This window comes from Xenopus tropicalis, chromosome 9 (assembly GCF_000004195.4).
Source record: "Xenopus tropicalis strain Nigerian chromosome 9, UCB_Xtro_10.0, whole genome shotgun sequence".
Classification (NCBI taxonomy): Eukaryota; Metazoa; Chordata; class Amphibia; order Anura; family Pipidae; genus Xenopus; species Xenopus tropicalis.
Genome location: NC_030685.2, coordinates 1 through 26,179, shown reverse-complemented (window position 1 = coordinate 26,179; position 26,179 = coordinate 1). Strand labels below are relative to the sequence as shown.

The 26,179-nt window shown below is 45.5% G+C and overlaps 2 pseudogenes; both read right to left on the bottom strand.

Moving 5' to 3' along the window:
- Positions 1-1,203: 1,203 nt before the first annotated feature.
- On the bottom strand, positions 1,204-1,370 carry LOC116407888 (annotated as a pseudogene).
- A 5,581-nt stretch (positions 1,371-6,951) lies between these two features.
- LOC116407882 lies at positions 6,952-7,118 on the bottom strand (annotated as a pseudogene).
- Positions 7,119-26,179: the final 19,061 nt, after the last annotated feature.

Genomic DNA, 26,179 nt, shown 5'->3' with positions numbered 1-26,179 from the left:
TTTGAGCAGCTGGGTTGCCCTATGCAGGGATTGTGAGAAGGGCTGAACCCCCTGAGGCTGAAGGGGTGAGGGGAATCTGGAGGTGGGCTGTCTCTTAGGGACAATTCTGAAAATGTTGTTGCTGAAACTGAATTATTCCCTGTGATTGAGCCAATAGCTGAGGGGGCTACACTGGAGAGTGTGGGGGAGGGGCATACAGTGGAAGGGGGTGGGGCCCATGATGGGAGCCAAACTGCAGGTGTATTGGAGGAATTCTTGATTGGAAGTTCTGTGAGTCCACTTTCTGATGGAAATATCCCTGGAGAGATTGTCTGGGACACAGCTGGGGATGAGGTGGGGGAGTCAATGGACGTGCAAAGTGGGAACAAAAATCTTGCTGTGCATGAAGTGTGTAGTCCGGCTAATAGAGCTAAACCATCTACTGTCTTTACTGCTGGGGATTTGGGGGGGGTTGCTCCATGTGTCCAAGGCTTTCGCCAATGAACAGCATGTGTGGGCAGATCCACCTTCGCTGAAGCTAGGGTGAGACCCACTGTAAGGTTTGATATAATATCATATAGTCATATATTCATATATACATGTATTTTGATACTTTGATACACTTTGATGCTTAGCATATCATACTCCATTTTAGAGATGTATCTCCATTTTGTAACAGCAACCAGCAAGGCTTGAAACATCCCATAATAGTACCCTTGCACAACTTGCACCTGACAAAACATAAGCCTTAAAAAACAGCTTAATCTTATCTATGCAATAACGCCTTTTCTACTCCTTGTATCCTCCTTTAAATTCCTGTCCCGTATTAGCCATCCTTGAAGGCCATCCTTGAAGATAATGAGGTTCTACTCCATCTTTATTTTATAATGATTCCTTTGTCTCTGCATGTACACGAGTGGTATAAATTCTATGATCACGTAAGAATAAACAAGTTTGAACTTCCATTGGGATTGTGTTGTTCTTGTCCCCGTATACGCCTTTGTCCTGGTAGGAGGGCTCCCACGGATTACTAAATCTAAGATCGGCGGTCAGGGACCTTACACCCACCAAGTCTTGGCCTAGGGTCAAGCCTAAAGGACAATGACACCTATCCAGGGTGCACAAATCTTGCCTTGGTAAGGCTCCAGCTGGCAGCTGGAAGGAATAAAAGAAAAATACCTCCCGCCCACCTAATGGCTGGGGCAAAGGAAGTGAAGCATGATTGGGCAGAAGGAGCATGTGCGAAGCCCCCGTCAAAAAATAAGCCAGCAGCTCCTCCCTAATGGGAACACAGCCCCTCTGCTTTCATCAAGCTTCAGCTTCATCACAATTAGCAATAATCACACCTCGGTTTGACCTCATTGGCTATGATACTGCCACTGCGCAGAGCTCTTACATCCCCTTTAACTTGCCAATCACTAGTACAGCAAGCACAATGGCACATTCCCTCCAGGCCAAACTCTATGAAGCTGAGGTCGGACCTGCTGGGAAGGCAGGAAGTTATGGGTAGAGATGTAGCGAACCTCAGAAAAAAAGTTCGCAAACCCGTTCGTGAACTTCTGCCAAAAAGTGCGAACGTTCGCGAACTTTGCGAACCCCATAGACTTCAATGAGAAGGCGAACTTTAAAACCTAGAAAAGCCATTTCTGCCCAGAAAACTGATTTTAAAGTTGTTTAAAGGGTGCCACGACCTGGACAGTGGCATGCAGGAGGGGGATCAAGGGCAAAAATTTCTCTGAAAAATACGTTGTTGACACAACGTTGTGTTTTGTGCTGTAAAGGGCAGAAATCACACTACATTTCTAAACTTGTGTAATAAACTGCTTTTACAAGGACTATTGGGTTACAGCAGATGAGATCAGCAGGACAGCTGCCCACAGCAGCTACATACAGAGCAGTAGAAAGTAGATTACTAGTCAGCAAAGCTACCTAAACTGTCCCTCAAACCCCTGCACAGCTCTCTCCCTATGCTAACTCAACAAGCACACACAGGCAGAATGTAAAATGGCTGCTGGGCTTCAGTTTATATATGGAAGGGAGTGGTCTGGGGGTGGTCCAGGAGGGAGGGCTGCCTGATTGGCTGCCATGTACATCGCGGCTTGTGAACACCCGATTTTCGTGCGAATTAGTTCTCCGGCGACCAGTTCACTACATCTCTAGTTATGGGGGAGCAAAGAGATGCCACAAGCAATGTTACTGTGATTATGTCAGTGAATTTGTCAGGGTCTAATTGCGTTGTTTATTTTTAGGAGAAATCCAGGCATATCTTTGTCTCTAAGGTGGAAAATTTAGAAAAGGGGGAAAAAATGCAACTCCTTCTATAGGAAACTTCAATATGGCCGTACAGCCCCTGACAGAGCTGTGCAATGGGGCACCCTAAAATCAGTCACTTTGCATATGCAAATCAGCATGCCTGGGAAGGTATATAGTGTCTGTGCAATGGTTTCCCTGTACTTAGCGTGGGGTTTTGCCTATAGACCTTCTGCCTTTTCCCCCATGGTGAATGGACTGGGCACATGCTGGGGGTACTGTAGTAGGTCTAAGGGATGTTTTATAACTGTATGAGCAAGTGTAGTCTTCAGGCAAAGGTGAATCCAATGATCCTTGCCCCTTAGTGCCTTTTTGCCTGTGGGTCAGGGATAAAGGGGTTTTTATAAGCCTTTGGGTGAATGTGAAGCCAACAACCTTTGTGCCTTTTGCGCTGTGTGTTTAGATAAAGGGGCTCTCCCTAACCTTCAGGTGAAGGTGAGTTAATGACCCTTTTGGCCTGGTGCTTGGGGATAAAGGGGCTTGCCCTAGCCATTGCGTGAAGGTTCCCATTGACCCTTGCACCTAAGTGCCTTTTGGCCTGGGGGTCGTGGGATAAAGGGGCTCACCCTAGCCTTTGTGTGAAGGTTCCCATTGACCCTTGCACCTAAGTGCCTTTTGGCCTGGGGGTTGTGGGATAAAGGGGTGCGCCCTAGCCTTTGTGTGAAGGTTCCCATTGACCCTTGCACCTAAGTGCCTTTTGGCCTGGGGGTCGTGGGTGTAGGGGCGACCACTGACCACTGACCACTGACCACTGACCACTGACCACTGACCACTGACCACTGACCACTGACCACTGACCACTGACCACTGACCACTGACCACTGACCACTGACCACTGACCACTGACCACTGACCACTGACCACTGACCACTGACCACTGACCACTGACCACTGACCACTGACCACTGACCACTGACCACTGACCACTGACCACTGACCACTGACCACTGACCACTGACCACTGACCACTGACCACTGACCACTGACCACTGACCACTGACCACTTATATCTAGAAGTTGTGTCATGTAGGATTCAGCTTTTGAATTTGGCCAAACTGAAGTCTTAAAGGGACACTAAACCCTGCTGCACAGCGCAGCTCAACCAAACTTTACTCAGCTGTTGTTGGACTACAAATCCCAGAATAATGTAACATATAATGAAGGGTGAGGCATGCTGGGAGCTGAAGTCCAGCAACATCAGGTTTGGATTCTTAAAGCAATATTGCACAATAAAACTTTTCAGGCTCCCCAGTGCCCGCATTGGCAGCATTGATATGTAAAAGAATCCCCCAATGAGAATCCCAGCTGATGTGAGTAAATCCGGCTCCCTGTTCTCTGTTCCTGCAATTGGAGTTGGGAGCAATAAGCACAGTTTCCCAGCACTGAACAAGTCTGTCCCTTTATCCCCATGTCTGATTCCTGTGCCATATAATGACGGGAAAATGCCATCATTATCTCTATATGTAAGGTACCAGCAAGGGGCCTGACGCAGTGCTGGGAATCAGCATTCTCATTGGTCACTTCTCTTGTATCATTAATTAAGTTTTTGGTAGAATTCACATTGGGGAATTGGTTTCCATGTAAAATTATGTTTTTTTATCAACTTCTATAGGACTTGGGGGCGCGGTGGGGCAGCTTTAGTGCTGGGATTTGTGTTCATTTACCTACAAAATTATCCTAATTGTAAGTGACAGTATTCGTAGCGCAGTGCTAGCATTAGTAAGTACACTCTTAATTTTAATTGTTTATCACCGATAACCAAATATATTTTATTTTGCATTTGTTTTGTTATTGTTACAGATAATGAGAACTGCATCAGATGCCCAGACATGGAATGGCCCAATGAGAGAAAAAAATCAGTGTATTGCAGGAACAGAACAATTTCTCTTGTACACTAATGATGGGATTTCTGTATTTTTTTCATCAATTTCAGTTCTGATTTTTCTTATAACTCTACTAATATTAGGCCTCTTCATTACATACCGAGACTCCCCCATAGTGAGAGCCAACAACCGGAGCCTGAGCTTCCTCCTCCTTGTCTCCATCAAGCTGAGCTTCCTCAGTGTGTTTCTGTTCCTCGGTCGCCCTGTGGATATAACCTGCATGCTGCGCATCATCACTTTTGGAATCACCTTCTCCATAGCTGTCTCTTCTCTCCTGGCCAAGACTATCATGGTTTGTGTTGCTTTCAAAGCCACCAAGCCAGGGAGCTCATGGAGAAAATGGCTGGGAGTCAAACTGTCCAATTCTGTAGTCTTGTTCTGCTCATCCATTCAAATAATCATCTGCATGACTTGGTTGGCCATTTCTCCTCCCTTTCAGGAACTGGACATTCACACTTCCCCTGGAACCATCATCATTCAGTGCAATGAGGGCTCAGCTATTGGCTTTTACTCAGTTATTGGGTATATGGGGCTTCTGGCAGCTGTTAGTTTTGTTTTAGCATTTTTAGCTTGGAGCTAACCAGACAGTTTTAATGAGGCCAAGTACATCACTTTCAGCACCTCAAGCGTGGGCCTTTTAGCCTGTATATATATATTAGCTTTAGCACCAGGGTTGGTTGGTTGTTTGTTTGTTTGTTTGTTTGTTTGTTTGTTTGTTTGTTTGTTTGTTTGTTTGTTTGTTTGTTTGTTTGTTTGTTTGTTTGTTTGTTTTTTTCTTTTCTTTTCTTTTATATACAACCACACAACAGACCAATAACTTCTGTCAAAGTGTTTATGAAGCAGTTGCATGGGGGTGTGTGTGCATTACACACGGGGAGAGGCCAAACTGTGCCAGTAGGTGTATAGGCAGAACAACATGTACAGGGGAACCTCTGCACAAACACTATGTTCCTTCCCAGGGTGCAAAGTGACTGACACTGAGCTCAGAGTTTGTGTCTCACTATTATAAACAGGCTGCGTATGGCACCCCCAGTCTGTATGGAACCCCCAGTCGTCTGCTCAGCAAACTCTTGTTTTGTTTGTGTTGTAACTCTTGCATAATAGAAATGAAGGAGACTGTGTCTGTAAGTTAAATTTTACATTTTCCGGAGAAGCCTGTATGTGGGGCAGGAGTTGGGTTGGGAGCTTTTGGAAAAGAGATAATAATAGCAGAATTTGAGCTTCAGGTAAAAGACATTTTCTGCCGGCAGGATTATATATTGCTTAGATCGTATGATGTGATTATATAATGTATCTATGTGTGGGGATATTTTTGAAAGATTTAACATGAAACATGGCTCCTTTAGAGGTTTTGATGTGCTCCCGCTATACCTTATGGAGGAAAAACCCCTTATTCTGCACATGCTTAATATTACGGATTAGGACCTGATTCTGTTCTTTTCAAAAAAGTACTGCAGTAAAATTAAAGGAGGTATAAGGCAAACCAACTGCTTTAAAATATTTAATGGAAAGCTGAAATTTTGGGTGAAGCTCAGTCCTGGCCCGGATGGCATTGGAGGGGTTAAGCACCCTCCGGCAAATGTTTCTATTTCTGGGAACAGGGTTTTGTGTATTACCCTGGTACCCAAGTACTGTAGGCAATGCTTTACTTATGGCCATATCCATGATGCCTGCCCTAAGGGTAAGTGCTGGGGCAATTGTGCTAATGTGGGCCATGAAGCTGGCGCTTGCATACAGCCAAGGCGGTTGGATATATGGGAAAGCCAGGAGCATCCGGCTAGAAACTGCCCCAGAGTTTGAGCAGCTGGGGTGCCCTATGCAGGGATTGTGAGAAGGGCTGAACCCCCTGAGGCTGAAGGGGTGAGGGGAATCTGGGGGTGGGCTGTCTCTTAGGGACAATTCTGAAAATGTTGTTGCTGAAACTGAATTATTCCCTGTGATTGAGCCAATAGCTGAGGGGGCTACACTGGAGAGTGTGGGGGAGGGGCATACAGTGGAAGGGGGTGGGGCCCATGATGGGAGCCAAACTGCAGGTGTATTGGAGGAATTCTTGATTGGAAGTTCTGTGAGTCCACTTTCTGATGGAAATATCCCTGGAGAGATTGTCTGGGACACAGCTGGGGATGAGGTGGGGGAGTCAATGGACGTGCAAAGTGGGAACAAAAATCTTGCTGTGCATGAAGTGTGTAGTCCGGCTAATAGAGCTAAACCATCTACTGTCTTTACTGCTGGGGATTTGGGGGGGGTTGCTTCATGTTCCAGCCCCGAGACTCCTGCAATTTGGAAAGTGAGGGAAACCCGCAGAATGTTTGTTTCTTCAGCTGTAGTTCTACAGAATCCCAATATGGCTGCATGGTGTAACAACTGCACATTTGCATGTCTCTAAAGATAGTCTCCCTAAGTGTAAGGGGGTTTGTATCAGTGGGGGGAGAGGGCTGCTGGGCTGGATCATCTACAGAATCTGTGTGGGGGATGGTTTCTGTGTCTGGGAATGTTGTTTCAGTTCTTACGCCTGTGAGTCCTACCCAAAGGTATGGGCTCCGATACTCATGTGCCCAAGGCTTTCGCCAATGAACAGCCTGTGTGGGCAGATCCACCTTCGCTGAAGCTAGGGTGAGACCCACCAAGTCTTGGCCTAGGGTCAAGCCCAGAGGACTATGACACCTATCCAGGGTGCACAAATCTTGCCTTGGTAAGGCTCCAGCTGGCAGCTGGAAGGAATAAAAGAAAAATACCTCCCGCCCACCTAATGGCTGGGGCAAAGGAAGTGAAGCTGATTGGGCAGAAGGAGCATGTGCGAAGCCCCCGACAAAAAATAAGCCAGAAGCTCCTCCCTAATGGGAACACAGCCCCTCTGCTTTCATCAAGCTTCAGCTTCATCACAATTAGCAATAATCACGCCTCAGTTTGACCTCATTGGCTATGATACTGCCCCTGCGCAGAGCTCTTACATCCCCTTTAACTTGCCAATCACTAGTACAGCAAGCACAATGGCACATTCCCTCCAGGCCAAACTCTATGAAGCTGAGGTCGGACCTGCTGGGAAGGCAGGAAGTTATGGGTAGAGATGTAGCGAACCTCAGAAAAAAAGTTTGCGAACCCGTTCTTCAATATGGCCGTACAGCCCCTGACAGAGCTGTGCAATGGGGCACCCTAAAATCAGTCACTTTGCATATGCAAATCAGCATGCCTGGGAAGGTATATAGTGTCTGTGCAATGGTTTCCCTGTACTTAGCATGGGGTTTTGCCTATAGACCTTCTGCCTTTTCCCCCATGGTGAATGGACTGGGCACATGCTGGGGGTACTGTAGTAGGTCTACGGGATGTTTCATAACTGTACAAGCAAGTGTAGTCTTCAGGCAAAGGTGAATCCAATTACCCTTGCACCTTAGTGCCTTTTGGCCTGTGGGTCAGGGATAAAGGGGTTTTTATAAGCCTTTAGGTGAATGTGAAGCCAACAACCTTTGTGCCTTTTGCGCTGTGTGTTTAGATAAAGGGGCTCTCCCTAACCTTCAGGTGAAGGTGAGTTAATGACCCTTTTGGCCTGGTGCTTGGGGATAAAGGGGCTTGCCCTAGCCATTGCGTGAAGGTTCCCATTGACCCTTGCACCTACGTGCCTTTTGGCCTAGGGGTCGTGGGATAAAGGGGCTCACCCTAGCCTTTGTGTGAAGGTTCCCATTGACCCTTGCACCTAAGTGCCTTTTGGCCTGGGGGTTGTGGGATAAAGGGGTGCGCCCTAGCCTTTGTGTGAAGGTTCCCATTGACCCTTGCACCTAAGTGCCTTTTGGCCTGGGGGTCGTGGGTGTAGGGGCGACCACTGACCACTGACCACTGACCACTGACCACTGACCACTGACCACTGACCACTGACCACTGACCACTGACCACTGACCACTGACCACTGACCACTGACCACTGACCACTGACCACTGACCACTGACCACTGACCACTGACCACTGACCACTGACCACTGACCACTGACCACTGACCACTGACCACTGACCACTGACCACTGACCACTGACCACTGACCGTTTAATGGCTCTCTATTTTATATAAACAAATTTTTATATCTAGAAGTTGTGTCATGTAGGATTCAGCTTTTGAATTTGGCCAAACTGAAGTCTTAAAGGGACACTAAACCCTGCTGCACAGCGCGGCTCAACCAAACTTTACTCAGCTGTTGTTGGACTACAAATCCCAGAATAATGTAACATATAATGAAGGGTGAGGCATGCTGGGAGCTGAAGTCCAGCAACATCAGGTTTGGATTCTTAAAGCAATATTGCACAATAAAACTTTTCAGGCTCCCCAGTGCCCGCATTGGCAGCATTGATATGCAAAAGAATCCCCCAATGAGAATCCCAGCTGATGTGAGTAAATCCGGCTCCCTGTTCTCTGTTCCTGCAATTGGAGTTGGGAGCAATAAGCACAGTTTCCCAGCACTGAACAAGTCTGTCCCTTTATCCCCATGTCTGATTCCTGTGCCATATAATGACGGGAAAATGCCATCATTATCTCTATATGTAAGGTACCAGCAAGGGGCCTGACACAGGGAATCAGCATTCTCATTGGTCACTTCTCTTGCATCTATAATGAAGTTTTTGGTAGAATTCACATTGGGGAATTGGTTTCCATGTAAAATTATGTTTTTTTATCAACTTCTATAGAGAACTAGGGGGCGCGGTGGGGCAGCTTTAGTGCTGGGATTTGTGTTCATTTACCTACCAAATTAAGCTAGTTGTACGTGACAGTATTCGTAGCGCAGTGCTAGCATTAGTAAGTACACTCTTAATTTTATTCTTTTAATCGTTTATCACCGATTACCAAATATATTTTATTTTGCATTTGTTTTGTTATTGTTACAGATAATGAGAACTGCATCAGATGCCCAGACATGGAATGGCCCAATGAGAGAAAAAAATCAGTGTATTGCAAGAACAATTTCTCTCATATACAAGTGATATGATTTCTGTATTTTTTTCATCAATTTCAGTTCTGTTTTTTCTTATAACTCTACTAATATTAGGCTTCTTCATTACATACCGAGACTCCCCCATAGTGAGAGCCAACAACCGGAGCCTGAGCTTCCTCCTCCTTGTCTCCATCAAGCTGAGCTTCCTCAGTGTGTTTCTGTTCCTCGGTCGCCCTGTGGATATAACCTGCATGCTGCGCATCATCACTTTTGGAATCACCTTCTCCATAGCTGTCTCTTCTCTCCTGGCCAAGACTATCATGGTTTGTGTTGCTTTCAAAGCCACCAAGCCAGGGAGCTCATGGAGAAAATGGCTGGGAGTCAAACTGTCCAATTCTGTAGTCTTGTTCTGCTCATCCATTCAAATAATCATCTGCATGACTTGGTTGGCCATTTCTCCTCCCTTTCAGGAACTGGACATTCACACTTCCCCTGGAACCATCATCATTCAGTGCAATGAGGGCTCAGCTATTGGCTTTTACTCAGTTATTGGGTATATGGGGCTTCTGGCAGCTGTTAGTTTTGTTTTAGCATTTTTAGCTCGGAGCTTACCGGACAGTTTTAATGAGGCCAAGTACATCACTTTCAGCATGCTGCTCTTCTGCAGTGTTTGGATCACAATGATCCTGGCCTATCTGAGCACCAAAGGCAAAAACACTGTGTGTGTGGAGATATTTGCCATTCTCACCTCAAGCGCAGGGCTTTTAGCCTCTATATTTCTGCCCAAATGTTACATTATTTTATTTAGACCTGAGATGAATACAAAGTCCCATTTACTTGGAAACAAGTTCTCATAACTTTTTAAATACCTTCTACCTTCTATAAGGAACATTTATGTCTTTACAGAAGTATAATTTGAATTACAAATTCCAAAAAGACAATGCGTTTTAGAAAAGTGAAAAAGAAAAGTGCGGTGTTAGTAAGACCAAGACCATGCACATGCTCAGTGGGCTCTAAGCTGTTGTTGGGAGGCAGAACTTAGAGATAATAGTAAATTATGAAACTGCAGGTAACATCCCATAGAAACATAAAAGCTGATTAAAAATTAGAACCATAATATTCAAACAGGACTGGTTTACGTGTTGCCCTGTAATGTAATGTGGGTTTTATAGTTTTCTTTTGTACTGTTTAATATACTTTTTTCCAGCTCTCTAGAGCTAATGGCTGCATTAAAGGACAACTAAAGCCTAAAAAAGAATATGGCTAGAAATGTTTAGCTATGTGTTTTGGGCCCCTGTACCAGCCCAAAGTCACCAAAGCTCTATAGAAATAAAGATCCATGCCCCTGAAGATGCCCACAGTAGATCTCCATCTTTTGCCTTGCCCAACTACTGCACATGCTCAGTCTGCTCTTGGCTGATGTCAGTGACCTGAGCTTAGGGATCCACTCACAATATTCTTCTTTCCCCTGCCAGCTTGGTCTGGTCACTATTAAACATGCATACTAGCCAACCAATCACAGTCCTGTCTGGCTGCTCTCTAAATAACTGAAGTCCTTTTGAGCTTGGGGCGAGACTTTAGCTGAATCCTTATTGTGGGACTTTTCTTTCCCCCTTGTAATGATCCCAAATACTGAGCTGTGTAACAAATATAAGTTACAAAGGTTGGAAACAGAGGCAGAAGCTGTGACAAAAGTTTCAGTCACTTTGCTGTTACAAACAGCCCCTCTGGGAATAAACTGCCCCATTGGAAAGGTTTCTCTGTATGTAGCACAGTGACTGTATCTGCCCCTTACACTCCCCCCCATGGCTAAGGTACAGAACAGAAGCTTTAGCACTGGGGCTTGCTTTTTTTTTTTTTTTTGCTTTTATATAAAACCACACAACAGACCAATAACTTCTGTCAAAGTGTTTATGAAGCAGTTGCATGGGGGTGAGTGTGCATTACACACGGGGAGAGGCCAAACTGTGCCAGTAGGTGTATAGGCAGAACAACATGTACAGGGGAACCTCTGCACAAACACTATGTTCCTTCCCAGGATGCAAAGTGACTGACACTGAGCTCAGAGTTTGTGTCTCACTATTATAAACAGTGTATGGAACCCCCAGGCTGTATGGCACCCCCAGTCTGTATGGCACCCCCAGTCTGTATGGCACCCCCAGGCTGCTCAGCAATCCTTTGCTTTGGTCAGTGTAATGTGAGTATTAGAGAAAGTCATTTGTAGAAGAATAGAATTCAGAATGTGTTTATATTAGAAAAAGCCCCAATTATCTCCTGAGCTGATATTTTGGGGGATGGGGATATGGGAATATTTGGGAGTCTGTAAACAAGTTATGTCTAAATACTGAGCTAAAGCTTGTTTGTATTGATATCCTGTAATAAACTGTGTATAATAGGGCAGCGCTAGTTTATATGTACCTGTACCCATGATGCACCTGTGTCTCTGTGCCAATGGGATCATTTCTAGGTTCCACCTAGTCCTCTATGGAGGTTGAAGGAAAAAATATATACACAAGAGCATTGACCAATGAGAATGCTGATTAGATTCCCAGCACTATATCAGCCATTTTGATCTTATCTTACATATAGAGATAATGATGGCATTTTCCCCATCATTATATGGCACAGGAATCAGACATGGGGATAAAGGGACAGACTTGTTCAGTGCTGGGAAACTGTGCTTATTGCTCCCAACTCCAATTGCAGGAACAGAGAACAGGGAGCCGGATTTACTCACATCAGCTGGGATTCTCATTGGAGGATTCTTTTGCATATTTATGCAGCCACTGGCTTTGTGCTGTTGTTTTGATAATTTACTACATTCCCTAAGCTCCGCCTCCCAACAGCAGCCCAGAGCAAACTGAGCATGTGCAGGAGCCAGATCTTATAGAAGATGGTATAACAAAGTAACAAGATGGCAGCCCCCTGTGGACAACTTTGAAAGCATAAATCATTATTTAAATTAGGCTTCTCAACCTCTGGGCTTGTGCAGTAAGTTCAGAATGTTTATGTTTATGTTTATGTTTATGTTCAGTATACAAAATACAGCATTTCTACTGATTTTTTATTTTAGGGTTTAGTTCTCCTTTAAAAGGACACTAAATGCTCAGTCTGCTCTTGGCTGATGTCACTGAGCTTAGGGATCGACTCACAATATTTTTCTTTCCCCTGCCTGCTTGGTCTGGTCACTATTAAACATGCATAATAGGCAACCAATCACAGTCCTTGAGAAAGGGTCCGGAGGGGCCTGAAACGTTGCTCTTTGCTTGTTTATATGTACTTGGGCAAATAAAACACATTTTTTTCACGGCTTGCATCTTCAGTATGCTACTGGATTTTTTTATTTTTTTTTGCTGTTGACTATTGACCCCCATGCAAGGTGAGGTTCTTCCAGTATTTGCACCTGATACCCGTTTGGGTAAGTTAACAGAGGGTTGAGCTCCCCAATACTGCTATTGCTAACCAATCACAGTCCTGTCTGGCTGCTCCCTAAATAACTGAAGTCCTGCTCTGGCACTTTGAGCTTGGGGAGAGACTTTAGCTGAATCCTTATTGTGGGACTTTTCTTTCCCCCTTGTAATCATCCCAAATACTGAGCTGTGTAACAAATATAAGTTACAAAGGTTGGAAACAGAGGCAGAAGCTGTGACAAAAGTTCCAGTCACTTTGCTGTTACAAACAGCCCCTCTGGGAATAAACTGCCCCATTGGAAAGGTTTCTCTGTATGTAACACAGTGACTGTATCTGCCCCTTACACTCCCCCCCAGGGCTAAGGTACAGAATATTACTAGCTTTAGCACTGGGGCTTTTTTTTGGTGTTTTTGGTGTTTTTGGTGTTTTTGGTGTTTTTGGTGTTTTTGGTGTTTTTGGTGTTTTTGGTGTTTTTGGTGTTTTTGGTGTTTTTGGTGTTTTTGGTGTTTTTGGTGTTTTTGGTGTTTTTGGTGTTTTTGGTGTTTTTGGTGTTTTTGGTGTTTTTGGTGTTTTTGGTGTTTTTGGTGTTTTTGGTGTTTTTGGTGTTTTTGGTGTTTTTGGTGTTTTTTCCTTATATATACAACCACACAACAGCCCAATAACTCCTGACAAAGTGTATATGAAGCAGTTGCATGGGGGTGTGTGTGCATTACACACGGGGAGAGGCCAAACTGTGCCAGTAGGTGTATAGGCAGAACAACATGTACAGGGGAACCTCTGCACAAACACTATGTTCCTTCCCAGGATGCAAAGTGACTGACACTGAGCTCAGAGTTTGTGTCTCACTATTATAAACAGGCTGTGTATGGAACCCCCAGGCTGTGTGGAACCCCCAGGCTGCTCAGCAAACCTTTGCTTTGGTCAGTGTAATTAGAAGGATAGAAGGATAGAAGGATAGAAGGATAGAAGGATAGAAGGATAGAAGGATAGAAGGATAGAAGGATAGAAGGATAGAAGGATAGAAGGATAGAAGGATAGAAGGATAGAAGGATAGAAGGATAGAAGGATAGAAGGATAGAAGGATAGAAGGATAGAAGGATAGAAGGATAGAAGGATAGAAGGATAGAAGGATAGAAGGATAGAAGGATAGAAGGATAGAAGGATAGAAGGATAGAAGGATAGAAGGATAGAAGGTGTTTTGGTTGGAAAAATTGACCAATGAGAATGCTAATTAGATTCCCAGCACTATATCAGCCATTTTGATATTATCTTACATATAGAGATAATTATGTCATTTTTCCCGTCATTATATGGCACAGGAATCAGACATGGGGATAAAGGGACAGATTTGTTCAGTGCTGGGAAACTGTGCTTATTGCTCCCAACTCCAATTGCAGGAACAGAGAACAGGGAGCCGGATTTACTCACATCAGCTGGGATTCTCATTGGAGGATTCTTTTGCATATTAATGCAGCAACTGACACTGAGGAGCTGGGAAAACTTGTATTAAACAAAAGAAAAAAACTCTAAAACCCACATTACATTACAGGGCAACACAGGAACCAGTGCAGGCTGCATATTATGATTCTTATTATTAATCAGCTTTGCTGTATCAGCTTCTATGGCAGATGTAATGTGACTTGTGTTGTTTGTTTTGATAATTTACTACATTCCCTAAGCTCCGCCTCCTTACAGCAGCCCAGGGCTCACTGAGCATGTGCAAGCCCTTATAATAAAGGTCTAACAAAGTAATAAGATGGCGGCCCCCTGTGGACAACTTTGAAACCCTAAAGCTTTACTTTAATTAGGCTTCTCAATCTCTGGGCTGGTGCAGCAAGTTCATAATGTTTATGTTCTGTATACAAAATGCAGAATTTCTAATTATTTTCTATTTTAGACTTTAGTTTCCCTTTAATGTGGTGCATATAGAAGTTTTAGAAGTTACTCTCCAGATTTTCTCTCTGGACTGTGGTTTAGTTTCTAAACTGCCAGGGGCAAACTTTACCTTAGGAACAGGACTTTAGGGCCCCTCTATACCCAAGGATCCTCCTTAGCTTTCTAAGATCAAGGAACAGGGGAGGCCCAAGCTGACTGGGTGCCCTAGGACCAGGGGTAGGCAGGAGAGGTAATTGACTGGTGCCCCCCCCAGAGTTGTGCCCTAGGCAGGTGCCTCTTTTGTCTGGTGCCAGCCTTGTCTAGGAGAAACTGCCCGAGAAAGTGGTAGATATTTTTCCAGTCCCCTACACTGGGATTTTTAATTCACTACTAACTGAGTAAAGTTTGGTTGAGCAGTGTTGCACAGCAGGGTTTAGTGTCTCTTGTAGGTTTGGATCTCACCTTCACATCTGCTGCATGCTCTGAGCAGGTCTTCTAAAGCTCAGCCGCACCCATTTGAGTGAGGCCCACAATTCCTTCTGGCTGCTTCCCTCTGCTGTGGGTTTGGAAAGGGGCACCCCCCCAACGTAGGTGCAACCACCACTTCCTGAACTTGCACTGACTCTGTGATGTAATTAATCATGGGGCTTCACTCTGGCACTGCTTTCTTTGCCATAACAGTAGTGATGAGCGAATCTGTCCCATTTCGCTTTGCCAGAAAATTCGCGAAATGGCCAAAAATTAGTGAAACGCATTTGTTCTGTGATTTTTTTGTCGCCTGTGGCTATTTTTTTGTCACTCGTGTCTATTTTTTTGTCGCCCTCGCTTATTTGACGTGACCGCACCCTTTTTTGACACTACATGCCCATTTTGATGCGACCATGCCCAATTTGACGCGCAACAAAAACATTTCCACGCGCCAAATTTTTCGTGGTGAATTTTCACAGAAGTTTCGCGAAACAATTTGCCAATGGCGAAATGTGGAAATTCACTGCGAAGACTGAGGGCCTGGAGGTTCCACTGGAAGTGACCCAGGCCCCCTACAGGGTGTCACACAGAGGGGAGTGGGATCCTGCTCAGTCCCCAGAGAGGAGTGTGAGTGTGGGATACGCTCTGGTACTTAGTGTGCCTGGGCCTCTTTACCTCAGCAAATCCATCTACTGTGAGTTCCATTTGTGCCTATAAATGTTTAATTTTCTATATATCTGTATTAAACTCTGGTATTTTGGGAATCATTTCTTCCCTGTAGCTCCAAGCATCACATAAGAGCCATCAGCAAACAGGGAACTGTATATAAGCACCATGATACCCACCCTCACTGTCCTAATAAATAGAGCAGCTCCCTGTCTGTTCCACCAACTGCACTGACCAACTGCAACTGCAGCAATATAGAAGGAGCAATGATCCATTTTGCATCTCTGGCAGCAAGAAGTCATTTGTCTCATCTTCTAAATGGTAACGTTCTTCCTTGTAACTCTATGGGGGGCCCTGCTGTACAGGAGCAGAATCACTGATCTAATCAAGTTTAAAGGCCACTAAAGCTTAAGGTTAAGGTTTAGGCAAAATTAACATTGTATAAAGCATTATTATTACTATTATTATGTATGTGCTGTGCCAAATGTATGTGAATGTGGGAAAATCACAGGCTGAGAATCAGCCCCATGCTGGCATCAACCTCCTTCCTTGTCTGCACCCAGAACCATTGCTCCGGCCCGGGGCAGGTACATATGTGAGGATTCATTTCCACACCAAAATCCACTGTGTGTACCTCAGCCCTGTGTGGCATCAGCCTATATACAGATAAAAACATGAACTAGAGTTTTGTACAGTAGGGTATATATGGCTTGTCCTATTGCTATAACCTTATCAAGCGATGGCTTTGGGCTAGGATGTCACTTGTTGCACAAATCCAAGCATGTCTGCAAATCCTTAGGAATATGTTGGTGCTGTATTTACTAATAGTGATAAGCAACTTTTTTTTTGCCGGGCTTTGCTCCATAGACTCCAATGTATTGTGCTCTGGAAAATAAAATGCCAAGAATTGGAAAAAAAAAACCCTTGTGAATTCAATGTGCTTTGTGAATTTTTGCCATTTCGCAATTTTATTTGCGCAGTGAAAAGGGGCAGATTTGCCCATTGTTGGTTAATAATGTTTTAAAGAGATGTTTATGAAGCTTCTCATTCACCCAGCCCATGATATACAGTATCTAGTAGAATTAGGTCTAAAACAACTGGACTTTCTGAGTTTTCTTGAAAACATTTCACCCTCATCCGAGTGGCTTCTTCAGTTCAACTGCATGGTAGGGAATTCTACCCATCCACCCTTCCAGTTGTTTTAAACTTAATTCTACTAAATAATGTTTTGAAGAGACGGTTGAAGTTGCCTGCAGAGTGGGGGTTCTACTATGCCCCTTCAATATTGGACTCTTCCAAAATAAATGGACAGAGCAGTACTGCATAGGCAAGTAAAATGGCATTAACCCTTTCACTGCCAGCCGTTTTGGACAAAGCGGAACTTCTACTGCCAGACAGTTTTTGAACTGTTTCACTTTAGGGGCCTTTCCTTGGGGGGACTTTTAGTTTACCCAGGAAAACTATATATTGTTTTTTTCAGGACAACCTAAGCTTTTAAAATATGGTAGAATATTTGTGTAATTCCAATTCTGTAACAAGATATAGGCTTCTAAATGTCTAAAAAATAAAAAAAAATCATATTTTCCATAATATAAACACATGCACCAGAAACAAAAATTAGTTTATGCATGAAATTACAACTGATTTGGAAAGTCTTATGTCTCCTGAACGTGCCAATACCAAATATATATAGTTTTATGGAGATTTCTCACTTTTATAGGTCAAAAACACCCAGCAGTACACTACCAAATTTCCAAAGCACTGCTCCAGAAAGCTGCATACTTTAGATTTCAAGGCCAAAAATTCCACTAACAGAAAGTTTATCCCAGAAAATTTTAAATTTTTAGAAAGAAGAGATTCTGGGGAATCCAGAATAGGCACAACTGTTTGTCTACTCCAAACTATGAAGTCGCAATGCTTTCCTAAAGTTATTGGTTTTTATCAAAATTTGCGAAATTTTTTTTAAATCGCTTCAAAGCTTCCAGTCTATAGTATCTTAACTCCTAAAGGTCATAAAGTAACCAAATAAAACCCCCTAAATATGAACACCAGGGGCCCACTGAACAGTTTGACGCCCAATATGTATAGGTTTAGCTAAGTATGTGGCATGTAGGGGCCCCAATGGGAACATACCCCCATATGTACTGTCATTTCAGCTTCTGCAAAATCAACATTTACATCATTAGATGTGGGATAAAACTAGTAAAAAGTACATTCACCCCAGAAAGCCATATATTTTTGGAAAGTACACATTCCCCCGAATCTAAAATGGGTACCCATGTCTTTCTACTCCACAGTACCAAGCCGCAAAGCTTTCCTAAAGTTGGCAATTTTGATAACATTTCCAAAAATCCACTCAAAGCTTCCAGTTTCCAGCATCTTATCTCCCACATAGCATTAGGTACCAAGATAAAACACCCTAAATATGAACACCAGGGGCCCACTGAAGAGTTTAAAGGAGAACTAAACCCTAAAATAGAAAATCATTAGAAATGCTGTATTTTATATACTGAACATAAACATAAACATTCTGAACTTACTGCACAAGCCCAGGGGTTGAGAAGCCTAATTTAAATAATGATTTATGCTTTCAAAGTTGTCCACAGGGGGCCGCCATCTTGTTACTTTGTTATACCATCTTCTATAAGATCTGGCTCCTGCACATGCTCAGTTTGCTCTGGGCTGCTGTTGGGAGGCTGAGCTTAGGGAACGTAGTAAATTATCAAAACAACAGCACAAAGCCAGTGGCTGCATAAATATGCAAAAGAATCCCCCAATGAGAATCCCAGCTGATGTGAGTAAATCCGGCTCCCTGTTCTCTGTTCCTGCAATTGGAGTTGGGAGCAATAAGCACAGTTTCCCAGCACTGAACAAGTCTGTCCCTTTATCCCCATGTCTGATTCCTGTGCCATATAATGACGGGAAAATGGCATCATTATCTCTATATGTAAGATAATATCAAAATGGCTGATATAGTGCTGGGAATCTAATCAGCATTCTCATTGGTCAATGCTTTTGTGTATATATTTTTTCCTTCAACCTACAAATGATCCCATTGGCACAGAGACACAGGTGCATCATGGGTACAGGTACATATAAACTAGCGCTGCCCTATTATACACATTGTATTACAGGATATCAATACAAACAAGCTTTAGCTCAGTATTTAGACATAACTTGTTTACAGACTCCCAAATATTCCCATATCCCCATCCCCCAAAATATCAGCTCAGGAGATAATTGAGGCTTTTTCTGACATAAACACATTCTGAATTCTATCCTTCTACAAATGACTTTTTCTTATACTCACATTACACTGCCCAAAGCAAAGGGCAGATGAGCAGACTGGGTGTTCCATACAGACTGGGGGTTCCATACACAGCCTGTTTATAATAGTGAGACACAAACTCTGAGCTCAGTGTCAGTCACTTTGCATATGCAAATCAGCATGCCTGGGAAGGAACATAGTGTTTGTGCAGAGGTTCCCCTGTACATGTTGTTCTGCCTATACACCTACTGGCACAGTTTGGCCTCTCCCCGTGTGTAATGCACACACACCCCCATGCAACTGCTTCATATACACTGAGAGAAGTTATTTGTCTGTTGTGTGGTTGGATATAAAAGAAAAAAAAAAAAAAAAGCAAGCCCCAGTGCTAAAGCTAATAATATTCTGTACCTTAGCCATGGGGGGGAGTGTAAGGGGCAGATACAGTCACTGTGTTACATACAGAGAAACCTTTCCAATGGGAAAGTTTATTCCCAGAGGGGCTGTTTGTAACAGCAAAGTGACTGAAACCTTTGTCACAGCTTCTGCCTCTGTTTCCAACCTTTGTAACTTATATTTGTTACACAGCTCAGTATTTGGGATCATTACAAGGTGGAAAGAGAAGCCACACTAAGGATTCAGCTAAAGTCTCACCCCAAGCTCAAAAGGCCTTTAGTTTTTAAGAGAGCAGCCAGACAGGACTGTGATTGGTTGGCTAGTATGCATGTTTAATAGTGACCAGACCAAGCTGGCAGGGGAAAGAAAAATATTGTGAGTCAATCCCTAAGCTCAGGTCACTGACATCAGTCAAGAGCAAACTGAACATGTGCAGTAGTTGGGCAAGGCAAAAGATGGAGAGCTACTGTGGGCATCTTCAGGGGCATGAATCTTTATTTCTATATAGCTTTGGGGATTCTGGGCTGGTACAAGGGCCCAAAACACATAGCTAAACATTTCCAGCCATATTCTTTTTTAGGCTTTAGTTGTCCTTTAAGGTGGTGTTACCCACCAATGAACAAAGGCTGAGGAGAGGTGTCCTTCAGCACCTAATGACTCAGTCCTACACTTGGTCTGAGCAAAAAGGCCAAGAAGCGATCACTGGCTAGCAATCTGCGGCGCCCTCTACTTTCTGCTGCCTCTGCATTGGAGAGCATAGGGAGAGCATAGGGAGAGCATAGGGAGAGCATAGGGAGAGCATAGGGAGAGCATAGGGAGAGCATAGGGAGAGCATAGGGAGAGCATAGGGAGAGCATAGGGAGAGCATAGGGAGAGCATAGGGAGAGCATAGGGAGAGCATAGGGCCGGCCAGTTTAGCTAGCCTTGGCAGCTAGCAATCCGCGGCTCCCTCTACTTTCTGCAGCCTCTGCATTAGCATAAGGAGGGCCGCAGAGGGCCGTCCAGTTTAGCTAGCCTTAGCGGTTAGCAATCCGCGGCACCCTCTACATTAGCATAGGGAGAGCCAGCCAGTTTAGCTAGCTTTGGAGGCTAACAATCCGCGGCGCCCTCCACTTTCTGCTGCCTCTGCATTAGCATAGAGAGAGCAGAGGGCCGGCCAGTTTAGCTAGCCTTGATGGCTAGCCATCCGCGGAGCCCTCTACTTTCTGCTGACTCTGCATTAGCATAGGGAGAGCCGCAGAGAGCTGGTCAGTTTAGCTAGCCTTGGCGGCTAGCAATCTGCGGTGCCCTATACTTTCTGCAGCCTCTGCATTAGCATAGGGTGAGAGAGCCGGCCAGTTTAGCTAGCCTTGGCAGCTAGCAATCGTCGGCGCCCTCTACTTTCTGCTGCCTCAGCATTAGCATAAGGTGAGAGAGCCGCAGAGGGCTGGCCAGTATAGCTATCCTTGGCGGCTAGCAATCCTCGGCACCCTCTACTTTCTGCTGCCTCTGCATTAGCATAGGGAGAGAGGGCCGGCAAGTTTAGCTAGCATTAGCGGCTAGCAATCCTCGGCACCCTCTACTTTCTGCTGCCTCTGCATTAGCATAGGGAGAGAGGGCCGCAGAGGGACGGCCACTAAAGCTATCCTTGGCGGCTAGCAATCCTCGGCGCCCACTACTTTCTGCTGCCTCAGCATAAGCATAGGGTGAGAGGTTCGCACAGGCTAGCTAGCCTTTGCCGGCTAGCAAATGCTCAGTTCTACTTTCTGCAAAGCATAGGGAGGAGAGGGCCGCCAGGCTTAGGGCAATCCTCAGCGCCCTCTACTTTCTGCTGCCTCTGCATTAGCAATAGGGAGAGAGGAGAGATGAAGATGATGAGAGTGATGAGAGATGATAGATTGATGAGAGATGAGGAGGAGCGAGAGAGGAGAGAGGAGAGAGGAGAGAGGAGAGAGGAGAGAGGAGAAGAGGAAGAGGAGAGCAGGAGAGAGGAGAGAGGAGAGAGCCGCAGAGGGCTAAGGCTAGCCTTGCCGGCTAGCAATCCTCAGCGTCCTCTAATTTCTGCTGCCTCTGCATTAGCATAGGGAGAGAGAGCCGCACAGGCTAACAATTCTCAGCGTCCTTCTCTTTCTGCTGCCTCTGCATTAGCATAGGGAGAGAGAAATGAGAGATGAGAGATGAGAGATGAGAGATGAGAATTGAGAGTGAGAGATGAGAGGATGAGAGATGGAGATGAGAGATGAGAGATGAGAGATGAGAGATGAGAGATGAGAGATGAGAGAGCCGCAGAGGGTCGCTAAGGCTAGGTAGCCTTGCCGGCTAGCAATCCTCAGCGTCCTCTAATTTCTGCTGCCTCTGCATTAGCATAGGGGAGAGAGAGCGCACAGGCTTACAATCCTCAGCACCCTCTACTTTCTGCTTCCTCTGCATTAGCATAGGGAGAGAAGGCCGCACAGGCTAGCAATCCTCAGCATCCTCTACTTTCTGCTGCCTCTGCATTAGCATAGGGAGAGAGGTTCGCACAGGCTAGCTAGCCTTGCCGGCTAGCAATGCTCAGCATCTTCTACTTTCTGCATTAGCATAGGGAGAGAGGGCCGCACAGGATAGCAATTCTCAGCGTCCTCTACTTTCTCCTGCATCTGCATTAGCATAGGGAGAGAGATGAGAGATGGAGAGATGAGAGATGAGAGGATGAGAGAAATGAGAGATGAGAGATGATGAGAATGAGAGATGAGAGATGAGAGATGAGAGATGAGAGATGAGAGATGAGAGATGAGAGAATGAGAGATGAGAGATGAGAGATGAGAGATGAGAGATGAGAGATGAGAGAGTGCCGCAGAGGGTAGCTAACGCTAGTAGCATTGCCAACTAGCAATCCTAAGCGTCCTCTACTTTCTGCTGCCTCTGCATTAGCATAGGGGAGAGAGGCCGCACAGGCAGGTAGCCTGCCGGCTAGCAATCTTCAGAACCCTCTACTTTCTGCTTCATCTGCATTAGCATAGGGAGAGAGGGCCGCACAGGCTAGCAATCCTCAGAACCCTCTACTTTCTGCTTCCTCTGCATTAGCATAAGGAGAGAAGGCCGCACAGGCTAGCAATCCTCAGCACCCTCTACTTTCTGCTTCCTCTGCATTAGCATAGGGAGATAGGGCCGCACATGCTAGCAATCCTCAGCATCCTCTACTTTCTGCTGCCCCTGAATTAGCATAGGGAGAGAGGTTCGCACAGGCTAGCTAGCCTTGCCGGCTAGCAATGCTCAGCACCTTCTACTTTCTGCATTAGCATAGGGAAAGAAGGCCGCACAGGCTAGCAATTCTCAGCGTCCTCTACTTTCTGCTGCCTCTGCATTAGCATAGGGAGAGAGGAGATGATGAGATGAGAGATGATGAGATGAGAGATGAGAGATGAGAGATGAGAGATGAGAGATGAGAGATGAGAGATGAGAGATGAGAGATGAGAGATGAGAGATGAGAGATGAGAGATGAGAGATGAGAGATTGCCGCAGAGGGTAGCTAACGCTAGGTAGCCTTGCCAGCTAGCAATCCTAAGCGTCCTCTACTTTCTGCTGCCTCTGCATTAGCATAGGGAGAGAGGGCCGCACAGGCTAGGTAGCCTTGCCGGCTAGCAATCCTCAGCACCCTCTACTTTCTGCTTCCTCTGCATTAGCATAGGGAGAGAAGGCCGCACAGGCTAGCAATCCTCAGCACCCTCTACTTTCTGCTTCCTCTGCATTAGCATAGGGAGATAGGGCCGCACATGCTAGCAATCCTTAGCATCCTCTACTTTCTGCTGCCCCTGCATTATCATAGGGAGAGAGGTTCGCACAGGCTAGCTAGCCTTGCCGGCTAGCAATGCTCAGCACTTCTACTTTCTGCATTAGCATAGGGAAAGAAGGCCGCACAGGCTAGCAATTCTCAGCGTCCTCTACTTTCTGCTGCCTCTGCATTAGCATAGGGAGAGAGGAGATGATGAGAGAGGAGATGATGAGAGAGGAGATGATGAGAGAGGAGATGATGAGAGAGGAGAGATGAGAGAGGAGAGATGAGAGAGGAGATGATGAGAGAGGAGATGATGAGAGAGGAGATGATGAGAGAGGAGAGATGAGAGAGGAGATGATGAGAGAGGAGATGATGAGAGAGGAGATGATGAGAGATGATGAGAGATGATGAGAGATGAGAGGATGATGAGAGATGATGAGAGATGATGAGAGATGAGAGATGAGAGATGAGAGATGAGAGATGAGAGATGAGAGATGAGAGATGAGAGATGAGAGATGAGAGATGAGAGATGAGAGATGAGAGATGAGAGATGAGAGATGAGAGATGAGAGAGCCGCAGAGGGTCGCTCAGGCTAGGTAGCCTTGCCAGCTAGCAATCCTCAGCGTCCTCTAATTTCTGCTGCCTCTGCATTAGCATAGGGAGAGAGAGCCGCACAGGCTAACAATCCTCAGCACCCTCTACTTTCTGCTTCCTCTGCATTAGCATAGGGAGAGAAGGCCGCACAGGCTAGCAATCCTCAGCATCCTCTACTTTCTGCTGCCTCTGCATTAGCATAGGGAGAGAGGTTCGCACAGGCTAGCTAGCCTTGCCGGCTAGCAATGCTCAGCACCTTCTACTTTCTGCATTAGCATAGGGAGAGAGGGCCGCACAGGCTAGCAATTCTCAGCGTCCTCTACTTTCTGCTGCCTCTGCATTAGCATAGGGAGAGAGAGATGAGAGATGAGAGATGAGAGATGATTGAGAGATGATGAGAGATGATGAGAGATGATGAGAGATGATGAGAGATGATGAGAGATGATGAGAGATGATGAGAGATGATGAGATGATGAGATGATGAGAGATGATGAGAGATGATGAGAGATGATGAGAGATGATGAGAGATGATGAGAGATGATGAGAGATGATGAGAGATGATGAGAGATGATGAGAGATGATGAGAGATGATGAGAGATGATGAGAGATGATGAGATGAGAGATGAGAGATGAGAGATGAGAGATGAGAGATGAGAGATGAGAGATTGCCGCAGAGGGTAGCTAACGCTAGGTAGCCTTGCCAGCTAGCAATCCTAAGCGTCCTCTACTTTCTGCTGCCTCTGCATTAGCATAGGGAGAGAGGGCCGCACAGGCTAGGTAGCCTTGCCGGCTAGCAATCCTCAGAACCCTCTACTTTCTGCTTCCTCTGCATTAGCATAGGGAGAGAGGGCCGCACAGGCTAGCAATCCTCAGCACCCTCTACTTTCTGCTTCCTCTGCATTAGCATAGGGAGATAGGGCCGCACATGCTAGCAATCCTCAGCATCCTCTACTTTCTGCTGCCCCTGCATTAGCATAGGGAGAGAGGTTCGCACAGGCTAGCTAGCCTTGCCGGCTAGCAATGCTCAGCACCTTCTACTTTCTGCATTAGCATAGGGAGAGAAGGCCGCACAGGCTAGCAATTCTCAGCGTCCTCTACTTTCTGCTGCCTCTGCATTAGCATAGGGAGAGAGGAGATGATGAGAGATGAGAGATGAGAGAGGAGATGATGAGAGATGAGAGATGAGAGAGGAGAGAGGAGAGAGGAGAGAGGAGAGAGGAGAGAGGAGAGAGGAGAGATGAGGAGAGATGAGGAGAGATGAGGAGAGATGAGGAGAGATGAGGAGAGATGAGGAGAGATGAGGAGAGATGAGGAGAGATGAGGAGAGATGAGAGATGAGAGAGTCGCTCAGGCTAGGTAGCCTTGCCAGCTAGCAATCCTCAGCGTCCTCTAATTTCTGCTGCCTCTGCATTAGCATAGGGAGAGAGAGCCGCACAGGCTAACAATCCTCAGCACCCTCTACTTTCTGCTTCCTCTGCATTAGCATAGGGAGAGAAGGCCGCACAGGCTAGCAATCCTCAGCATCCTCTACTTTCTGCTGCCTCTGCATTAGCATAGGGAGAGAGGTTCGCACAGGCTAGCTAGCCTTGCCGGCTAGCAATGCTCAGCACCTTCTACTTTCTGCATTAGCATAGGGAGAGAGGGCCGCACAGGCTAGCAATTCTCAGCGTCCTCTACTTTCTGCTGCCTCTGCATTAGCATAGGGAGAGAGATGATGAGAGATGAGAGATGATGAGAGATGATGAGAGATGATGAGAGATGATGAGAGATGATGAGAGATGATGAGAGATGATGAGAGATGATGAGAGATGATGAGAGATGATGAGAGATGATGAGAGATGATGAGAGATGATGAGAGATGATGAGAGATGATGAGAGATGATGAGAGATGATGAGAGATGATGAGAGATGATGAGAGATGATGAGAGTGCCGCAGAGGGTAGCTAACGCTAGGTAGCCTTGCCAGCTAGCAATCCTAAGCGTCCTCTACTTTCTGCTGCCTCTGCATTAGCATAGGGAGAGAGGGCCGCACAGGCTAGGTAGCCTTGCCGGCTAGCAATCCTCAGAACCCTCTACTTTCTGCTTCCTCTGCATTAGCATAGGGAGAGAAGGCCGCACAGGCTAGCAATCCTCAGCGTCCTCTACTTTCTGCTTCCTCTGCATTAGCATAGGGAGATAGGGCCGCACATGCTAGCAATCCTCAGCATCCTCTACTTTCTGCTGCCCCTGCATTAGCATAGGGAGAGAGGTTCGCACAGGCTAGCTAGCCTTGCCGGCTAGCAATGCTCAGCACCTTCTACTTTCTGCATTAGCATAGGGAAAGAAGGCCGCACAGGCTAGCAATTCTCAGCGTCCTCTACTTTCTGCTGCCTCTGCATTAGCATAGGGAGAGAGGAGATGATGAGAGATGAGAGATGATGAGAGATGATGAGAGATGAGAGATGATAAGAGATGAGAGATGAGAGATGAGAGATGAGAGATGAGAGATGATGAGAGATGAGAGATGATGAGAGATGATGAGATGATGAGAGATGATGAGAGATGATGAGAGATGATGAGAGATGATGAGAGATGATGAGAGATGAGAGATGAGAGATGAGAGATGAGAGATGAGAGATGAGAGATGAGAGAGAGATGAGAGATGAGAGATGAGAGATGAGAGATGAGAGATGAGAGAGCCG